Source organism: Oreochromis niloticus, linkage group LG8, assembly GCF_001858045.2.
Source record: "Oreochromis niloticus isolate F11D_XX linkage group LG8, O_niloticus_UMD_NMBU, whole genome shotgun sequence".
NCBI classification, from domain to species: Eukaryota; Metazoa; Chordata; class Actinopteri; order Cichliformes; family Cichlidae; genus Oreochromis; species Oreochromis niloticus.
In genome coordinates, this window is record NC_031973.2 from 13,399,023 (window position 1) to 13,421,202 (window position 22,180).

The 22,180-nt window shown below is 44.7% G+C and overlaps 1 protein-coding gene across 25 annotated transcripts in view; it reads left to right on the forward strand.

Moving 5' to 3' along the window:
- Nucleotides 1-22,180, forward strand: part of tcf7l2 (transcription factor 7 like 2) — a 106,096-nt gene that overhangs the window by 25,250 nt on the left and 58,666 nt on the right. The gene's annotated exons all lie outside the window — the stretch shown is intronic.

Below are 22,180 nucleotides of genomic sequence, written 5' to 3' on the forward strand. Positions count from 1 at the left end.
GGCGATAAGATAATTTAAAGTGGTTGCTGGAAATTTTCTTGGCAGTGTTACTTTGCTGCATCCAGCAAAAGAAGATAAGGTTAAATGACTATTGATCACATCTTTTTAGATATGAAGGTTATGGGTAGGGCTAGGATTAGCTGCTTTCAAGAGATGATTACCTAGAATTGGTATTTTTATTTTTTTATTTTTTAAAAGCGTCGTAATTACAAAAAAACGTTGGAAATGTGACTTTTTAACAAGGCGGTGGATGCTGTGTATGTGCGTCTAAGAAGGAATCCACAGATTGTTTGTCATATTCCTTTTCCTCTAAGTTCATTCATAATGGGACCAGAGTGCTCCAGTAGTCAAATGAGTTCACCAGTAGCTGAGTGGGAGGGGAGGGGGGGCTCAGAGAAAAGCGGGAAATGTGTGTTAGGCCTCTGCCTGTGTGTGTGTGAGTGCGTGTGTGAGTGAATTGGGACGGTGGGGGGGCCTGGGGGTCGGCCGCACAAAAGCTGTCTGAATAGAGCGCATAATTGCTGTTAATGCCAGGGCAATGAGAGCAGCGACAGTTCCTGGCTAGATGTCCAAACAATAGTGCCCCTCGGCTTCACATTTATCTTCCCGTTTGGAGGAATGAAAAAAAAAAGGGGGGGGAAAGAGAGGAACACAGATTGGAACAGGAGAGTTTCAGTTTTCATTCACGCCTGACGAGCAGGCATGTGTTCATGTGCGTGGTTCGCGTCTCTGAATAAACCCCCCCTCCCGCCCACGGCCCACCCTCCACTCCACGTTTTCCCTTCGTGCTTCCCATTCTCGTCGTCATCAGAAAATATTTGCCTTAAAAGCTCTGGGTGAGAAGGCCGCCGTGACGCTGGGAGGAATTCTGGTTGCTGTCGACCTTCTGTTTGGATTGCGGCATGTGTTTGGGAGGGGTCAAAGTGCACTGGCGCTGACATGCTTTTCGTTGACGAAGGAGCTTCCCCTCTCACCCCATTTTTCTTTCTGATAGGGAGTGCTTGAGTATCCATTGGAGGTTTTTTTTTTTTTTTTTAAATTCCAGCTTGTGTGTGTGTGTGAATGCAGGGAGGAGGTGCCAAACTGCCATCGCAGCTCCTAATGATCACGTTGGGCTAGATAATGACTAGCCATGCCAGTATGCAGTGAACACCTGTGGTACACCAGCCTTTTATGGATGTGGTACAATGTCCTGGAATGTACCACAGAAGAAGAATTTCATTCATTCATTCCAGTATCTTTTTTAAAAATACTTTCCCCACTTTTTCCTCACAAAAGTGGTGGCAGTGTTATTTAAATATTCACATCCAGATATTAGACATTAATTATACAAAAGTCTTTGTCCAGTGTTCATCCAGCCACGTGCAATATATTATGCAGATGGTTGTTTTTCTACCCAGTTTGTATCTGCAGCCTTAATGTAGTCAAGGGAATTTCAGTATGCAGATAATCTGTTCAAAATGGCTCAGATGGGAAGGAGGCACTTGTGTGTGCTAAACACATAATAGAGGAGTTTAAGGTGATAAAACTCCAGTCAATGTATTTTTAATCTACTAATTAAACTTTTAATTGTAGCGGGATAAGCTCCAAGGAGCGCGTGTGTGTGTGATTATGTGTGTGTGTGTGTGTTTTGGAAGCGAAGCCGGTCCGCTAATGAGGTGATCGTCTGCTTGTTTTGTCGTCAGGAGGTGGTGGATTCATAACTCCCCGCAAAAGGTGAGGGAGGGTTTAAAAGTGCGAGCGAAATAAATGCATCTACTAATCTGCGGATTATGGCGGGATTTGTGAAAAAAAAAATTGTTGGCAAGATTATTTTAAAATGCAGAAGGCTAATAAAATGTAACCTCCATACCCTGCGATGTGGAGCAATGTTAGAGTCTTTTTCTTTTTTTTTTTAGCTAGTTGATGAAGCAATTCCAGTGGAAAACAGATTAAGAGTAAATTCCCATGTTAGCTCTTTAACCAGCTGTTAGAAACCTATTTACACACAATAATAATACGCCTCTTTTAAAGAGACAGCTGTCGGCTTGTGTACAGCACTAGATAACATTTCATGAGAACAGCTTGTCACATCCACACATGGCCTGCACATGGGCACTGAATTGCCAGTCATTGTGCAGGTGATGATATTTGGAAGTGCACATATATATATATATAAACTTCTGCTTTTGCTAAATTAATTACATCTTTGACCGACTTTTAAAAATAAGATGGATTTTTAATTTTTATATGGCATAGCATCTTTTTTTTCCTTTATTTTCTTAATGGCTTCAGCTTTTAAAAAATAAATCCCCCCTCCCATCCCTTCCCTGGCATCCTCAGTATTATGTATTCATCCGGGCTCCAGTGAGAGGCCAGTGTGTCACCAGTATTCAGGGTCAATTCCAAAAGTGCACAAATTGACTCGTGGAAGTGAATTGTCAATTGTCTTCCTCCCTCGAGGGGTCAGAGTGAATGGAGAGGCTTGTTTGGACAACTGTCCCGAGGTGAGATGTGTGGCCCTCTCTGTCCAGCCAGAGGGGATGGACTGATGAACGGACAAGAGAGCGGGGAACCGAATGAACAGCAGATAGGCAAGACGGCGCTGTGGAGGTAGAAAACAATGCAGTCTCGTCCCCCTGAAATCACAGTTTTGATTGAGCGGATTTGGTTGGCAACTCTTGATGGTATCCAGTGGAGGCACTGACACAATAGGGAAGTAATTATCACAGTCTTCCTATAATAAAACCAACACTGAATGACGCCTGGTCTCTGTGTTAAATATTAAATCTATTCCCATAATTTAAATGTACATAGTTCTGCACGGATGACTCAAAATGAGGTTATTCCAGAAGTTTATTTTTTAATTTTGATCCCACTAAAGCTCAACTAAAGTCCACAATTCATTGATGGATCAACAAGTAAGGCAAGATATGCCTCTAACTGTTTGGATAGTCATATGTATGACTTTTGCGTGTTATTACTCTGTGGGTTAAATTGTTCTGCTAAAGCGGATCTTTACTGTGCTGCGAACATTTCGAGAACTATTCATTTTATTCTTAGATGGAACTTAGTTTTAGTTTACTGTCCATTGGCATGCAAACCAAAGGTTCATTTTATAGATTAACTTTGAACCTGAAACCACCAGTTCAGCCATAATGAAAGTTGAGATTAGAGGCAGGCATTACTAAGCAGGTTTGGCCTTTGTGTCATGTGATGCACGTCACAGTGTACTTTAGAACCAGGAGGTGTTTTATCTTCACTTTACTGCCTCCTCTATCTTTATTGGCAGCCACACTTTGCATATTTTGTGTACCAATAAAGATAAATTTCCTGCTTTATCATTACAGATGGCGTCAAATGGTTAAGGTCTGGCTCGGCGATGTTATGATTTTAGCTCTCAGGGTGGTCAGCTAGGACTACAGCATTCAGCAGCATGGGGAGCATTTCTGGAAGATGCAACGTGTTTTGCATGTTTTATAAAAGCCCTTTGTCTGTTGTGGATGACCCTTGCTGTTGTAAGGCCTGTATCTGTCTCTGCTCAGGCAGGCAGGCAGGCCTGCAGTGAGGATGCAGCAGCTGGCCTGGGCCCAGGCACAGGAATGCTGTGTGTGCTGTTTAAACAGTGGCTTGTCTCAGTGCAGGCCTAGAGGACTGGAGGGAAGGAAGTTGCAGCATGTTTACATAGCTGAATTGTCCGTTGGCCCCCCCCCCAATGGCTGATACACTTCTGTTCAAACATCCACAAGTGTGGAGATGACCCCCGTTGATGCCGGTGTTCACAGCTCTGCCTTAACACTTACTTCTTTCTCTCTGAATGTGTGTGTGTGTGTGTGTGTGAACAATGAACACTCATAGCCAGTACTTTCTTCCCTGCTGTGGGTGTTTGCTGTTTTAACCTGGAGGCTTGGATAATAGATAAAAAGTGTTATAAGGGAGCATTTATCACACTGAGAATGGCAACAAGAAGAGATATTCAGACAGATGAAGCGATAGAGGGGAACCTCATTGCTTCAACCAAGGTCCTATCCATGCAGGGAGCCAGCCATTGACATACGGTGGAATTGTCAGCTAATTGTTGTTTGAATTACCTGTTATGATCCAATGACAAATCTCTCACACTCTTGCCATCAGAGCGGAAAATGCATCCGGGGATTGGCATGATCTTTGTGAGTGTGTAAACCTGGCTTCAACAAGATGGATAAATGCAATTACTGGACAGACCTGGAGAGGAGAAAATCCATTTAAAGCCCGTAAAGCTAAGCAGGGGCCGTGCTTAATTCATTTGGCCAATTTACGGGTGATGTACGAGTGTCAGGGCACATTAGTCAGGCGGGGGGAGAGGTGAGTGTATGCTGGCTCAGTGGGTTGGGTGTATTTTCTTTCTTTTTTGGGGGGGGGACTTTTTGGTAGCAGAGCAGTCTCCTTGAGACCTGGTTCCATCCTTTCCTCCAGACAAAGCCAGTGGAGCCTGGACATGGAAATGACAAAAAGATGCACTGAGTGGGAGGGAAGCGGGATTGCTTTGCAAATGAGGTGGGGAAATGTTGCTTTGGTCTGCTGGGCAGCAGAGTGAGTACCGGCATGCTTTGCCATACCACGAGCTCAATCAGGTGCTGTCAGCAACCCTCGCGTACTGCAAGTTAAACAACTGATTTTTATATAGAAGTGTGACCAGTGTTGTCGCCTAGTTTCTGTTTTTTTTTAGTTTATTAATAGTGCCTTTGCAAACACTTTTGCAAACACTTTAATTTTAGTTAAAGATAATGAAGGAAGAGCAGACTAAAGCGTTAGAGGGCTCTGTTCATTTTGATCCCTGCTGACTTTGAAACTCTCTCTCAACTCTTTACTTTCAAAATGAGTTATAATTACATTGTTTATCTAGACTGCAACCGGTTCACCTGAGAAATCTTTGCTTTTGGCCTGTGCAGTGTTTGCCTCAGCCGCTGGCAGTCTCATCCGTGTTACTGTTATTATTTTATCCTGGAGGCACTTTAGTCTCCCAGTGCTTACATTTTTATTTCGTCTGTGCTTCTTGCGCCGCGTAGACCGACTTCTGTTTATCAACTCTTCCAGTGCATTGACATTAGACGTCTTTACTCTGCTTAGTCTGTTACGCAGCCATTGTCTTGGTGGAGCAAAACCACTCAACGGTTACACAAGCTGAGTGGTATGCAAAAACAGTGGTTAGAGCCTCGCTGGGCGGGTGAGAGGCGTTGAGGGAAGCTTTGGTTTACGGCTTCAAGCCGCAGCCTGAATCAGGGCAGGGTTAGCTATCAGACAGAGAGACATGTGAGGCTAAGACCTCTCTCACTATGATGCAGATGCTTTTTAAGTGGTTGGGATCACACTTAAGTGCCTCTTGGGTTAGTAGATTTGGATTGCCAGAGTGTATGTGTGTGCACTCGGTGTCAGGGAAAGTGTGCGTTAGCATATGTCACCTGACTGCCAGGCAGTGTGAATGCCGGGGCTTGTCAAAGACAGGTGCCACCACTGTGGCCCATGCCTGCCATACAGCAGCTGGGAAAAGACTGCAAGGCCCACGGTCAAGTGTGGGCCATTGGGAGATCGCATCAGGCTAGAATTCCCTATCAGTGGGGGGTGAAATGGGCATGCCTCCCTGCAATACTGTGGCTTAAAGGGTGATGTATGCATGGTGTATACACTTCTCTGTTCACTTTCTGCAGCCAACACTGTTTAAAGTAATTAAATAATTTGTAGGTCAAATTTCCACTTCCTTCAAACATGTCTGTTGCATTGCTCTTGATGATAATCTAACACCGAAAGACATGCAGTGGGTATTTGGGGTATAAATTTTGAGTTGCACATACTGGCTACCATCATGTAAATCCCCCGCTCCTCAGCCCCTTCTGTAAATGTCTCTCGACTTCCTATAGCAATGTGAGGATTGTTGTAGCGTTGTGGTACAGTGGTGCAGCTTCTCTCCCGAGCACGGCAACTGGAAAGTAGAACAGGAAGCCTCCCCCCGTCGTCTCGGGGTATCGTGGGGTTGTGGATGTGCCTGGGAGTCATCACTGTAAGTCCTCTGAGCCTTCTGGGGGAAGTTTCACGGACCCTTTCTTCTCATTTTCTGCACTTGCTTTTGGGATGACTTTGAGTCCTGAAAACTCAAAATCCTGTGCTGTAAATATGCAGATGTAGTCATCGTTTTCTCCTGATCCGCCTGCTCGCTTCTTCCCAGATGCCTGCCTCCCCCGTCCTCATGGGAGAACAACTGCTGGTTGCCATCTATAGGCCAGTGTAATTCCTCACCCTGACTCAGTAATAATAATAATAAAAAAAAAAATAATGTGGAAGTTTTCTATATGCTCCTGCAGATCATTTTACAACAGTGCCTCTCAACACAACTGTTCCTAGTTAGTGGAAACTTCCAGACTTATTACAGTCACCAACAGGGCAAATTTCTTCACTACCAGTGCTTGTACTTTTAATGCTATGGCTTGGGGTGACGTTATTTAAGCCAATGAGCCAGTCTGTCCTTGTATGCTATGTTAAATTTAGAGTTAAATGCTCAGCTGTAAATTATGTAGTCTCCTGGCATGAGACAAATAGTTTTGGTTTAATCTGACACCCACAGGCGTAAACGGGAGTTACCCCAACTAGGCTGGAGAATTTATGATCATGCCGGCCAGAAGCCATACCTTTTTTGGCCCAGAACCAAAGTTTGGCAACCGAGTTTACATCAGTGGTTGCCATTGCACATTCAGAAATGATCTCAGTGAAAGCATTTTATGCATGACATTAATGAGGCCAGTCAGCACAGTTAATTTGCTGTTATTTAGCTCTGCGGTCGTGTTAAATCATAAACAGGCTGAGAGAGGCCTCACTGCTAACAGTAAGTGTTGAATAAGGGGTAAAACTCAGACCTGAACTTGAGGGGAATCTTGATTCTTGGCTAGGTAGCTCAGTTATTGGAGCTTCCTGGCCAGAAATTGAGATTCTGCGGTCTCAGACGCTGGGAAAGTTAACCTCTAATTGTTCGCAGAAGCTATTGGCAGGAGGAGCTAAGTGATGATGAGTGAGGCATCGACGGGGAACACGGGTTGGATGCTGAGATGAGACAGCTCACACTTGCCGGTCAGGGGTTTTGTTTTTTTTCATTAGGAAAGAACTTGAGCCCAATGGGATTCTCCCCAATGACAAAATGGTAGTCCTAAAGGGGGAAAGAAATGAAGAAAACCCAGCTCTTTCTTTCTTGGCTCTGTTTTAAGAGACAGACACTTTGTTCACGTTTTAAATTGGCCTTGTCATGCGGTTTCCTCCACTGGGCTGCTGGGAGCTGACTGTTTCCACATAGGCCAATGTTCTGTACCAGTTTTGGTTTCGAGAAAAATAAGCGTCTGTTTTTTGTGGCACTGATCGCTGTCGTATTAAACTTGGGTTTTTTGTTGCTTTTTCCCCTCCCCAAAAGCTAACACAGTCGTGCTTGTATTCTTCACGCCTTATATATATATTTTTAGTATTATTATCTCAGTTACAGTTGCTTGGCAAGAGGCACATCAGCCTCTGTCCTAACACGGCCACGACCCTGTAACCTCACCCCTGACTCCTCTTCCCGCTTGTACTACAAATCTTCTTTTTGTAGTGTTTTTCTGCGTGCCACATTTTCGCAAATAACATCAGTAATCATTCAATTGGGCATAAAGTAATTGAGAGGCGGCCTGCTTGCCATCTGTCTGGTGAGATTACTACTTTCTGTGTAATTAAACGTGTGACCTTGCGGCCATGGAGGGAGGTGCCAGCGGGTGAGCCACTGCCAAAGAGCCAGGCTGTCTTATTTGAAGTCAGGGGGAAGCTGGTGGTGAGGGTGGGAGGGAGAGAGAGTTGTGCGGTTTTAAAAGTTTAGCCCAGCTGCTAAAGATAGCACAGGTTGATGTGAGTTGAGCTTAAGCGGCAGCCTTTACATGGCTGCGTCCTGCGTGTGTCGAAGCCCAAGCCTCAGTCAATTTTGCAATTCTACAGGAGCCTTGTTGAAGTCAGCATGATCCCTGTGTGCATACAGTGTAACCAGGAGAGGATAGAAAAGCAGGGGTCAGAAAAGTGTGTGTGTGTGTGTTTCTGTGTGTGCTTGTGGGGTCAGGATGGGCTGAATAGAGACTGCTGTTTTAACTCTGATTTTATGTGTGGTTTTGTTTGGACTCCTGAGGTTTGGTTTCCTTTGGACAGTGTCCAGAGACTACAAGGCCTGCTTCTCCTCAGCTTTCTTGTGAGGCCGACGTGAAGGGCCCTGCAAAGCCCCGTGATTGGATTTCAGCGCTGATCTGGTTGATTTGCGTTGTAAACAGGACATTAAAGACAGGGGAGACGGCGAACTAATGAGTCTTTGTGTCAGTGTGCATACTGCAAAAGGGTGCTTGTGTGGTTTTATCCTCTGCATCCTGCATCGCGGTGTCACACGCCCAGTTAAGAAGAGGAACTAAAACTCCTGTAGATCCCTGATGACATTCAGTATACTCACAGACATATACATAAACACCGAATGCGCAACTGAAAGAGACGTCGGCATGGTTTAGTCAGTGTGGGCTGGATGGTGTCTTGCAATACTTCCGCTCAGATCTGGAAAAAAAAAAAAGTCTCTCTTGTTCCCCCACACAAAAATAACCGTTTTAATTACTATGGTTGTGCTATGGTGCAGCCACAGCATGGCTGGTGGGACCCAGCTGAGGTGGCACTGGCCGCTGGGGATGGGGACAAGGTCTGGGCCAGCCTCCAGGGAAATTACAGGGTGGTGTGGAGGATGGGGGGGGGAACTGTATCCGTCCTCCAGTCCCTGCTGTCAACCCAGAGAGCTCCTGTTTGCAGCTAAGCGAGGCTCTCTCCGTTTCATCTTCACCCTCTGGAGATAATTGGAGTTGTACTGTGTGTAAACATGTTTTTGGTTTCAAAGATAAGTTTCAGTCTGAAGACCTGTGTATCTGCCCGGCATGCAGGGGGGAGGAAAAAAAATCAGTTTTTAATTTTTTTTCTAAAAAAAAGAGCAGCATTTTTAAACTGAACTCGATTCTTATTTTCTGTTTCTTACATTCTTCTTCTTCTGTTTTCTCCCTAACCTCTTCAGCCATCTCCCTTTTCTCTTTTTCCACTACCCCCTCCCCTCTCTCAGTATGTGCTCTGATTACCTCTCCAAACTGGCAATAAGTTGATTGCTTTACAGAGATGATGTAAGCCTCTGCCCTAGGGTACATCAGGTTGGATTTCTCCCGCTTTATCTTGTAAAGCCTAAATTAACAGCTGGTTTGGTTGGAGTTCTCCTGGATCTGACTAAAGGATTAGGCTTGGTTCTCATGCGAGTCAATCCGGTTTGATTTATTGCAGGTCTATCAAAAAAGATCAATGGGAGTCCTTTTGAAAGTAAATCCTTAATCGCTCTTTGCACTTACGTGTCATCATTGTGAATTTTTTTCCTCCCCTCTGTTTCTTGCTCCCTTCTTTCTCCATTTCTCACTCCCTAATTCTTATTCTTTCCTTACACCACTGCCTGTCTGTTTTTATTTTTTTATCTCCTCCTATACCCCACCCAACCCAATCTGCGGTAGCGTTTTGCACTTGTCGATGGTATCATGGTGAATTGCTGGATAGATTTTCTCTCTGTTCTCATTAGTTTTCCATCGGGGCAAATGCTCGCTTTTAAAGCCTCAGGTTGCGATTGCGAATGAAATATAGCCACTATAGCTTGGTCTTAACCCAAACTTGCCCCAAGTTTTTTTCTGTATAAGACCTATCAGTCACCTTTGGCCATAAGTAACAAGGATGCTGAAGAAATCAGTGTTTGGTTCTCATATTCTCTTACTTCCCATTGTGGGCCCATCTGGGGTTAAATTGGCCATAGATATAAAAGTGAATGACAGGTGGTTTGGAAATTAAAGCTCAGTTGGACTATTAATCTCATTTGCAAGTTATGGCTACTGTTTGCATTTGGCATTTTTATTATGTCTGACATTGCTGCCTGGTTCCAGCTAATCATCAATGCTTTTGGCTCATTAGTAACCAGAAACTGAAGATCAGAAACGCTTAAGATGTTTTTAACTCAAATAATGACATATCATCCTTCACTTCCCTTTTGACTCTCTCCTGTCTCATGCTAGCGTTAAAACACTTGCTAAACTGAATGAATTAACTCAACCCTAGCTCTCGTTATGGAGCACTGAATTCATTTTTCCTGCATATTCACATATGTCCGTGCTCACAAAATGATATGTGAGTCGAACAACACCCTGCAGCATGCGGCATATTTTCTTCCACACTTACGTAAATGGACATGGCAGCTTCTGCTATTTTTCCGCCCAATCTCTCTCCTTCACTTTCTCTTATTTCCTCATTAACAGGGCTCGTTATGCGTTATATATCATCCTCCTCCTCTTCCACTAGGCTAATTTTCCCCTGCTCCGCCTCCATCAATGCCTTGGCTCTCTAGGAATCTGTATCTTGAAGGATGCAACCAGTATCACTGACAGGAAGACTAGATGGATTGGCAGACCCCCTTCGATGGTGCCAGTGATATGTAGGCCTTCTCCTGGCCAACATTCACAGTTATCTTGAGGATTTTCCATGTCTTTAAATACTTTTTTGCTCTGAAGTATGACTGATGTGATCAGTGTCAAATTCAGGTGTATCTACTTGGCATGCTCTGTGGCCTGGTTGGCTGTCAGACCTGGGTATGGAGGTGTGGGAGGGGCTCTAGATAAGGGAAGGGGGTGGGGTGGAGGTGGGTGGGTGGGGGAGTTGGGTGAGATCGACGGGATACGTGGGAAGGAAGGGCTTGCTGTCAGCCAGCTGGACCTCTTAATCCTACAGCCTTGGGGAAAGGGTGTGTGTGAATGTGTGTGTGTGAGCGAGTGTGTGTGTATTGTGTTTGTCTCGTAGAGATTTGTCAATTTTAGCACACCTCTGCTCGACTCTTTGGCCCAGCTGAGCCCACAATCACGTGTGTGTGTGTGTGTGTTTGGTAGTGTGTTGTGTGAGTGTCTCTGCTCCAGTGAGACACAACCAGGATTTCATGCACGCTGTGTTTACTGTAGTCTTCGCTTTAACAGCACACTGTATATTTATGTCAAGACGACACAGTCTCTCACCCCCTTGATGTTGGAGAGGAGCTGGTGGTTGGTACAGGGTGGAAGTGTCTGTCTGTGTTTGTGCGCGCACATACGTGTGTGTGTGTTGAGGGTAATTTTTGTACCGTGTTGCTGGTTGAGGGTGGAGGAGGAACTGGGGGGGGGGGGGGGGGGGGGGGGGGGTAGGACACTGCCAGCGCCACTCGCTCCACGTCGTCCCACTCCGAGCCTTTATGCCCAGCCCTGCGAGCGTGAAGCGTCTCTAAAACTTGTGCACGCGCGAGCTCCATCCCGCTCTACGTCATTTTGTAGCTCGCTGTCTGATTGCGTCACCCCCCTTGTCATTCATTAGACACAAAACGCGCTATTTAACCAAATTCCATGCAAGCTTCCTCTTTCCCGAGCACCCTCTCCTGCTCTCTCTGCCCCACTCTCTCTCTCTCTTTTGGCGTAGACTTTTGCATATATAACAGGCTGGCAGGCTAAGAGCTTGGGACTTCCCCACGCCACACTCCAAGCCTTTGATCCTTTGCTTTGGAGGTAACATCAAAAGGAGAGGCATAGAAAGGCAGCTACTACTGTGAAGTTCAATGTTCAACTTGATGGCTTGGCTGAGGGCTTTTTTTTCCCTCTCTCCTCCTCCTCCTCCCCTCCCCTCCCGCTTCACCTCCCTCCTCCCACCGCTCCCTCGATCCCTTCGCTGTATCCCTCAGCTGACAAAAACACACAGTTTGTAGCCAAGGGTTTTTTTTATTTATTTTTTTATTTATTTTTTTTTATTTTAGTGCCTCTGACCTCACCTCCATAGAATGAGAATCTGACATAAAACAAGATCTCAACCCTATAAAGAAAACAAAAAAACTCAGCTGTAGAGAGGGTGTACACAAAGATTCAGATGTTTCCTTTTTGACGCCGAGGTAAAAGGTGCTTTTCCAGCGCCTGGCCCTTCTTTTTCCTTTTCTCCCACTGTCTGTGTGGGTAACATGCAGCAGCAGCATCCCTGTATTGCACCTTGTTGCGTCAATGCCGAGCTGGGCTCTTTGCTGCTAGGTTAAGCAGCAGGATGAGGGCAACATACCGTATTGTTTTCTGCACACCCTCTTTTGAATGGATGCATCCTTAAGCTGGATTTAGGGTCAGTGCGAACTGCCCTTGGATAGCTTTGAAAACCACTCCCCTGCAACTTATAAACATTGGACAGTGGTTGTCAAAGTTGCCCATTTTGTGCAGTTTCTGCATCCACCACTGGCTTGTTCTCTGGACATGGGAGAACAGCCGGGCATTTTGCTTATTTTTTTATCTCCCTTTTCGCCTTACAGCTGTTTCTTTTTGCCCTGCCTTTGCATGCGTCTGCCAGGGATGACTATAAACACATTTGATTTCCAACAGCACGCCTTGAAAACTTGTTCTGAGAGGTTATAACCTGACCCTTATGCTCTACCTCACTTTTTCTTTCTGATTTGGAGAAAAAGAGAGTGTCAAAATAAGCTCAGAGGAGGAGAAAGGCCTGTTTTCTGCTTCTTTCTTTTGTTTGTTTTGTTTTTTTCATCTTCTCCTTTGCAGCGTTGACATGTGAAGCTTGCAATCAGCCGTTCACGGAAAAAACAAACGATTTTCATAATGAACGTCTTAACCGAGTTTCTTATGCAAACTCTGTAAATTAAGGAAGAATCAGACGAGGCCGTGGCCTTCCAGGTCAAAAGCGGGCTTTTGCTGTGCTGTTTGCAACTGTATTTAAATGACACAGACTTGATAAAGGCGATCTAGAAAGCTGAGATGCTTCACTAAATGCTTTTTCGTCCTTTATGAGCTTCGTTGTCTGACTGTGCCAATTAGCAAAGGCGTGTGGCCTGCTTTCCCTCTCCTCTTTTTCTCTTTTTTTCCCCCTGTGCTCCAACTCTCTTTCTAGATAGATGCTTTCTCTATCATGCTCCTGCACACACACACACACACACACACCAAGCACACATTTGGTGTATCATTAGCTTAGTGTGCGGGGAGGCGTGCGAGCCTGGGCTCTCTCCTGCCTTATCTCCATGTCAATCACAGCGTGTGTGTGAACATCAGTTGTAATGATCTCCATCCAGCCTGTCGGTGCGTGTTAGCGCCTGGCTTCCCTCGCCCCCGGAGCAAGCCGTTCCCTAGCTAATAGATGCAAAATTAAGCTGATCAATAGATGGCCTCAGCTCATTATTGACATGTTATCGTGGTGTGGGATTTTTGTGTTTGTGTGTGTGTGTGTGAGTGTGTGTCCAGGGTTTTATATACAGTCAGAGATGCAAGACAGGATGAGCCCAAGAAAAAATTAAAAGTTAGCTTTCTTCTCCAAATGGCTCAGACCACTTTATCTCAGGCCTGCAATGATATTGCATTAAGCTAATTTATTCTTACTCTGTTTTATGCATTTTTTTGGATGCTAAAGCCTCTACTCAAAGCGTAATCATCGGCTCAGTGGTAGGAAATGAGATGGAGACTTTGCAAAGCGCCATATTAAAGATTCATCAATAATTGGCATGTGTGCTGCTGTTTGTGTTGCGGGGGAGGAAGGTGGAGGGGGCTCTTATGGACAGATCACCACGTGATTGAGCTAAGTGGTAATTAACCATGAGAGAGGTGTGTATGTTTTTGTGTGTGTGTGCATATCCTAGAAGATGTATGCGCTGTTGCGTGTCAGCGAAGGTGGGGATGCTGAGGGTAAGGTTGGCTGACAGAGTTGATTTGGAGGTAAGCGTTTGGGGCCATGTGGTCAGGTCATTGAGGGATGGGGTGTACGGAGGTGGCGAGGGGGGTGTGTGACACTAGCCTAGTCACACAACCGCCTCCCCTGACCCTCTTCAAGTCTTATTGTCTCGGAAGCATCCCCCATTTTAATGAGCTCCAATAACCAAGTCCTTATTACTTATTTATTCATTAAGCCACCGTGGCAAAGCGGCAGTACCCCACTGTGTGTGCGTGCATGTAATTGCTCGTGTGCATTTTTTTTCTTCCCTGTCTTCCGTGCACAATATCATAGTAAATACCGTGTTTCAACAGCAATAATAAGTTTGATTAAAGCTAATTGAACCTAAAATAGATTAGATGAAAGCTAATGATTTTCCCCGCTTGTTTGGGTTACAAATCTATAACCTGAAACCATATTTGAGATTTGAGTTGAAACCTTAAAATCCTGGGCTTTAGCTCTGCTGAGGGAGTATGTCTCATGAATATGGAGGCTGAACCGCTTCAAGGTGCGCAAGTGTGAAAGAGACATGAAACAGACTAAATGTTTGTTAGTTTCAGATGATTCTTTTGTGAGGATTAATTGCCTGTTGGTATGTGCGTGTGATGCCTTCAACATAATGCTTTGTGATTGATGAACGCGCGTAGGTGGAATTGTGTGATAGCGTGTAGTGTTTTCAGAATATCGGAAGTCTTTGTGAAGCCTGAGAGTGTACACACTCTCTCCCTCTGAGGCATGTTTCATAGCTTCCCTATATCCAGTCTGCCGTTTAACTAATTCATAGTGAACTCTCGAAGAACAAAACCAGACACCCAACATCAAGGGCAGCGTTCAGCTCTCCTCCAGCACAATACCAAATACAGCATTCTCCAGCAGAACGTGGGCGCTGCAATCAGCTTACTTTTCTCCCGTAGCAGAGCTCAGCTGCTGTTCACCTTTTTAACTCTCCCCTCTGCAACCTTAAGCCTGCTTCCTGCAAAGGTAACATATGAGTTGCCCAACCTCTTCTTCTCCTAGCTCCTGCCCTGGCCTTGCGTAAGGGGCTCAGACACACCCAGGCCTGCAGACATGCCCGTTCACCTCCACGCAGGTTCTGAGTAGGTCAGCGTGTATGAGACTTCAACTGGCAAGGTCCTCTTTGTTTTGTCGGACCATTGGCCCCTCCTGCCACTGATCTTCAACGGATTACTATTAGAAAATGATGCTAAATAAGTTATAAAGAAATCCCAGTTACTGGAACTATCTAGACTAAGTTAATATTTAAACTGGGTGTTTACATGGGTTTCAGCGAGATTATGTTGTCTTAAGTTTATTCACAGAGCTGTGTTTTGGTAACTGGACTGTTTTGAACCTGTTGTAAAAGACACATTTAGCCTTTGTCCCGTCACTTGTTGGCTTGTGAAGTCCACTTTGTATGAATCTCAGCCTCTTGGTCTGCTGGAGCCTGAAGTGAATATATCTTGTAAGTGTGGGGAATAAATTTACGTGGCGATATTGTATCGATACAGAGACACCAAATATCGATATTTCTTAAAATAAATTAAAACACTATGGGAATACTAAGGACAGAAAGACTGTTACCATCTGTCTGATTGAGTTTTTGTCAGCGAGCACAACTCAAGGGGACTCGACTCAGCTGGCTGCCAGCTGGTTGTATTCTTGTTATATTCTTTTAGAATAAAAGTGCAATACTAAAATATGAATTTCTGTCCTTTTAAACATCTACAAATCTGTGATTTTCACAGATTTCAACTATTCAGTTGTAGAATGATAGCAGACTGACTCCATCTTATGGCAACATTTCTGGCAGGGTTGAGTGACATTGTTGGTATGCTTGATAAATGACTGAAGTGGGATTGTTTCATTGTTGTTATTGTTTAACAAGAAGTTTAGCTTTGAAGAAATTATTTAAAATTGAAAAAAGGTGATAAACAGCAATATACGTATTACAAAACGCAGCTAAATGTTAAAAATCCCAATAATATCTTATCAGGAGTGAAGTATTGTGATAATATTGTATGGGCTGTGTGGTGATTCCCACTTCTAATACCTAGATGACCTAACAACCTAACAGTCTGGGGCCCCAGAAAGGGAAACAAACCAGTTTGCTTGCCAACCACATGTGTTAACCACTACACTTTGGAACCTGTATGTTTTTGCTGTAAAGTTGAGCATCTTAACTTTGGAGTCTTCGGAGCTTGGATCCATCCTCAAGAAGCCATTCAAGGAAATCCAGTTTTCCTCACTTATGTGTTTGTTAGTTTCATTTTTTTTTCTCGCTCCTTTGCTAGTTGGTTTCATCAGACATCCAAGATTATTTGATCTTCAGCTTTCAGGAGAACACAAACCTGTAATTCCAGTTACCTTTGACTTTGTACATCTGATATCTGATTACACTGTTGGCTAATGTGGAGGGACTTGTTCATCGTGTTGATCTGATAGGGCGCCTGTCGTTTGCTGTTGAGGTACAAAAAAACACATGCTTGACGTACACTGCCTAAACTGAGCATTAAGGTATTCTTTCAGCTTCTACGGTGTGAACGCTAGAAGATATCAGTTCTTTCTAGTCTGCCTGAATATCCCACTCTGTTAATTGATTAATTTAACAACCCTAATAGGAGCAAGTAAAACAAATAAATTAAGATTCATTTACTACCACTGAAATAATCAGAGCTTCCAGGCTCATAACAGTTTGTTACCCCAGTGAGTCTGGAAGTCAGTGAAAGCACCCTAGAGCCTATTTGTGTCCAAGCAAAGGAAACGAAAAGAAGTGGAAGAGTCACTAAGAAAGATGAGCAGCAGGAGGAACACCTGAAAGAAAAGGTATTGTGTCGCAGAGCTGGATGCTAAAGGTGCCAGAGTGCCTGTTCATTAACTGGCCCGATGGAAGACTAGCCATCTCCTGCTGGCCTTCACCCTTCATGCCACTATTTATAGAGCAGCCAAGAGATACTCTTAATGACACAGGACAGTGTTAACCAGGGGGGGAGGGGGTGCAAAAGTCAGAAATGGAACGGTGTTTACTTTCTGAGACGAGCTGAGAAGTTGGCGTATTTTAGAATGCTGTCACATCATCCTCACACTTCTTTTGAGAACTTTATAGTTTCATCCAGGTAGTATTCGTGGCACACTTTCCCCATCTAATTAATTAAATTAAGTGAATGTAACTATATTTTCTAGTCTTCTTCTTATGTCTTCTCCTTGTTTTTTGCACTAGGAAAAATATGTCTTCTGTGGCTTGTGCAATCCTTTGAAACTCTGGTCAGTCAGCTGGTGTTTGAACAGCACATTTGTCCACACCTGCTAAGCAAACAGTGATGGAGCATAGCCATACTTATCGCGTGACCCAGTGTTTAAAAGGAGTGACACAAACTTCCAGGACAGACCTGATAAAAAGAAAAAAAAAAGACGAAGAAGAAGCATTCATGGACAAAAAAAGAGTGTTAAAAGCTGAGAAATGCTCCCCCTTTTCCATCATAGACTACAGTGCTTTCTGAACTAATTGAGAACAATAGTAGTTCCTCGTTTCTACAGCTTCATTGTAAACGGTGAGCAAAGTCTGAGCTGGGTAGAAAGGCAGGAGAGGTCATGTGCACATTCTACCCTTGTGGGAAAAAAGGCTTATATGAAAGTGTCAGGGTGAGTTTTTCTGCAAGAAAGAAAGCGAGTGAGAGAGAGAAAGAGGAGGGGAGTTTGAGGTTTAGGTGGAGATTGTTGGCAAAGGGGGTAGGGGTAGGAGGTGAGGAGAGGAGAAGGGAGGTTTTGGATCAGGTCGGCAGCCCCTGTGCTGTCAGGGCCAGTGGAACCCCCAAGCGGTTCTGGCTTTGGAGTAAATATGGGCCCAGCGGACCCCTTCCCGCCCCAGGGCACACAAACCCCAGGCCTTCCCACATTTCACTTTTATTTTCCTGGTTGCAAAATGCCTCTGGCTATCAGATCAGGTGGGGTGCTTTTTTTTTTTTTCTTTAATATTTACTCATAAAATGTGCATTAGTAGAACCAAAGCAGCCATGATGGACCCTCTTGTGTTGGCTAACTTTCTCTCAGTTTTGTCAAGGAACTCTTGCGCAGGCTTTCTTTACAATAAACACACGTTCCTCCTGAAAAGACATGTGCTGTATGCAGAAGCAGACACAACAATGGATCATGTAACAAAGTGGGCTGGTGGGTTTTTTTGTTTTTGTTTGTTTGTTTTGTAACCAAAAAGATTTCAAAGACTCTCCTTTAAGCTTTTCCTCTCTGTTACAGAGAATCACTTTCTCCCCCTTAATAAATTACGCGTGAATAAGCGTGCGTTTGCTTCTTCTCCTGCACCTGTGAGTGAGGACAAAGACTGCCAGCATTATCCGCAACAGATCAAGACAATATGCTCAGCTCTTGTTTTTAAAGGGATAAAATTGTAGTCAAACTGGATGGACTAATCTTTTAAGCTCGGTGCAGTTTACTCCGTGCAGCTTTGAATGGGCTTCTCTTACTAGCCTTGATCATTTCAGACTTAAATAAAGCTCTTTATAGTAAGGGGTCTGATTGGTGTAATCTGCAAGCTGTCAATCCCATCTCTGAGCGCCCTCCCCGAGGAGCTGCTGGCCCAGTCGAGCGTGGCATGTTCAAATATGGGTGAGCTTTGTTTTTCAGGTGTGAATCAGTGAATAAGCATGTACAGTATGTTGGGATTGGAGGTGGGGGGTCATGTATATCTGTTATCTGTATATGTTCCCCCCGATGTCTGTGTAAAGCTGTCATATTTGTGAAATGAGGTGGACACAGATGGTCTGAATATCTGCTGGACTCTAGAGCAACACCCAGCATCCATATGCTGACACTAAAACCCAGGCTGCCGTTTTTCTATCTTTTACATTACTCACATGGCTGAAATGCTCGATGGATCCCCCATTTGTCTCCTGTTCCCCATCTGGAAAGTAGACCAGCGTTTGGGAGCCACATTGGCACATAAGGACCTCTGTTTGTTTGATTGGTCTGGAGCCCTCTGCTCTTAATCCAAAACAAAACGAACAAGCCGTGCAGTGGCATGTGATAAAAACATCAGATGGGGGGGGGGCTTTATAGAGAAGAAGCTGGTTGTTGACGAGAAACAGACAGAACAATCCTGCTCGTTCACACTAAAAAAATTATGAGTAAGACTTCCTCTTCTTCTTTGTCGATATCTTATATTGGCGTTTGTCAAATTTTGATGGGCTGTAGTAAAGAAAAAAAGGTTTATTTTCAGGAGGATTTGGGTGTCTGCTGTGGGTACTGGGGAGTGGTGTTTGAGGCCAAATTGCTTCTGTGCCAGCTTGTTGAATTGGTAATGACAGTGGTGGAAGCTGGTGTGAGCTCAGGATGCCCGTTCATTTGTCTCTAGGCTGCTTCCTTCCCCACTACCATGAGCTGTGACACGGTACCAGGGCCCTAGCTTGTTTTCCCTTCGATGACAGTCAGATCTGGGTTAACACTCTGTGGCTCATAACATGTCAAACCTGGGTGTAGTTGCAGTCAGTCACAGACTTGGGTGAGTGGTTCAACGTGCAAGTAGGAAACACCTACTCAGATATAGTATAGTAACAAAATATAGCAAAAACAAGTAAAAGGTTATAGAATTAATCATTGTAAAACAAAAGGGGGGGGGCTTCCTCGGAGGTAAGGATATTTCAGGTCAGGTCAGGTCAGGTCATGTGTATTCAAAAAGAAATTATTATTTCTGTTTAGTGCAATTTATATTTGGCAGCATGACTGTTTTTACCTACAATTACACATACGCGGTAAGAAAGAGAGAGACAGCTGCAACAACACAAATACAGGAGTCATCGAAACAACAGAGTTGACTTTGTTTGAGACAGAAAGGGTATAAAAAAAGGAGTTGCGGATTACGTGGGTTGCGAAGAGGCTTGCAGATATGCAGCGTAATAGAGCTTAAAAATTTTCTATGTATGATTTACATATTGGATGTGAAGGGTATCATCCGAGCTGTCAGCTGATGTGGGCTGGCATTGGGATTGAACACCACTTTGACTCTGTGGCAGGTCAAAAACTAATGCTGTGTTTGGTATTGGAGTTTCGAAGTGTCAGACATCAGCCAATTTCAAGGTTCTTGGACTCTGACAAGTTCTGGCAATTAAATGTTCCTGTGCTCTGGAATCTTTTATAGACTAAACCTATAAATTGATTACCTTTTTTTAAAAAAAAGAAGCATATGTAATAATCAGTAATGACATTAATTGTTAGTTGTAGCCCTTGCCATCACCCCCCCCAAATTGCCAATCACCAATTGCCTCCTTGTGCTTAGGAAAGCAGCAGACGACGGGAAAATCGGGACAAGCGAGATTGAGTTCATCCCTCTGTTAGGATTTAGAGGACTCCCTTGTCTTTCACTTCATCAGAGACAATTGAGTCATTCAGATCCCATTGTGGGGTGGCCAGCTGAGGAGGGGTGCAGGGTAGTGGGGAGAGAACAAGAGGGATATTGGGTGGGAAGACTGAAAGGGAGAGAGGAGAAGGAGAAGCCGCATGCTGCATAACCCAGAGCAGGAGCACAACCGCTAGGATGGCTCTTACAGGGTGGGGGTCCGTCAAAAGGGGGCTGGCTAGTGTTTGTATGTGTGGGAGGGAGGGAGGGGAGGAGAGACAGACGAGAGGAGAGAGTTATCCTGGAATGGAGCAATTTGTCACATTGGAATGGCTCTTGAGTTACACGGGGGGCCCCCTCATAGCAGGAGAGTTTTCAGGTCGCAGAGTTGGGAACAGGGAGGGGCTTGGAGTAGCAGAGAGGGGGTCAGAGGTCACGGCCTACTCAAGCCCAGGCAGCGTGTCCGTTAGCAGGGCAGACGGGCCTGCGGAGAGAGAAAGAGAGAGAGTAGGAGAGGGAGGCAGGAGGCCAAGAAGGGGGTGGTCGGAAAGTCTGGTTCTTGCCAAGGCTCCGTTTTCCTCGGCATGCTTATAAAATCTGCAGGAGAGATTAGTGTGTGAGAACATTTGCAACAGCAGAGCTGAAGTGGAGCCACTTGTCAGGGCATGCACTCCCAGCACCCTCCCTCTCTCCCTGCTAGACTTTTGGTGTCTCACTACCCCATCACCCCACTCTGGAGTGTCACCTTCACGGTCTTTACCCACCTCCTCAGAATGTCCCCTTGTTTTAACCTCCCCTGGCTGCAGCTGTGTTTGAAAATTCGAATGTGTGAGCACGTGTACACACGCGATGGCAGGACTTTCCCATGACTGGATTCACAATTCCTCCAATTTCTCCACCACTGCCCTGTCCTCTCGCCCCTCTGGCACCACTGGACGCTGTCTTGAATTACCTCATACATGACAGCAGCCCCGTCACTCTCCTCCTCCTACTCCTTGCCTTTTTTTTTAGGTTTTTTTTTTTTTTTTTTACTGTTACAACACCACCCTTCTCTCCTACTCTCTCCCCTTCATGGCAATTAATACCCAGTGTAGGGGGTGCATAAAAAGCCCACAAGACTTTGGCTCTGGAGTTTTTACAACCATTCCCTTTTCCACTCTGAGGACATACAAACAAGCATAAACAAACCCAGCTTTTTAGCAGTAAAAGCCATCTTTGGGTCATAAATGAGTGTTAGCTGTGGAGAAAGACCAGGCAGCAAACTGTTTTTTTCCCCAGTACAGGCTATAACCGAGGACATGGAGTCAATAACTCCCTCCAGCGTCTATCACTGGCAGACACCCCACAGTGAACCCTTCGCTAATTACCACTGATTTAGACACAGTCTCAGGAAGGGTCGCGACACGCTCACTCTCACCAGCACCGGCACACTCTCGCACACATGCGCACACACATATCCTCAGACGTGCCCGAGCCGTCACTTCTGCGAGATGGCAACACAAAGAAAGCGGATGCGTACCTTCGTCGCTGTGCGAGCGCTACCACACAATTAAGCTCGATCTCCTCTGCTCTGCATAGATTGTTCTCGAGGAACAAATAATGCAAACTTTTTGTCATCATGTGCCAACATGTGATCATGGGTGTAATAATTATATATAAATATGGAGAAGAGACTGGGAAGAAGTGTGATTTAAGAGTGTCCGTGGCACTGAAGTTACAGCATAGGGTTGTTACTCCTCTTTGGTGTTAGTTAGTCCCAACCCCAGTGATTCCTCAATGGAATTGAAGCAGATATGAAGCAAATATTCGAATGTGACTGAAATACCCTGTTGTTATTATGCTGCGTAGAGCCCCTGTTGTCCCTTTCCTTCACAGCTGAAACAGTTGCTGTGACCTCTTTCCCTCGAGCTAGGTGGCTGTGACATTGATAAGCAGAGTCAACACCAGGCAGTTGGTGGCTGAGCAAGCCACAGTTTACTGTGTGGTCAGCAAGAATTTATAAATTTCATACTGCTCTTGCATGTTTGAGCATTTGCAATGTTTTATTCTGACTGAATATGCACATGT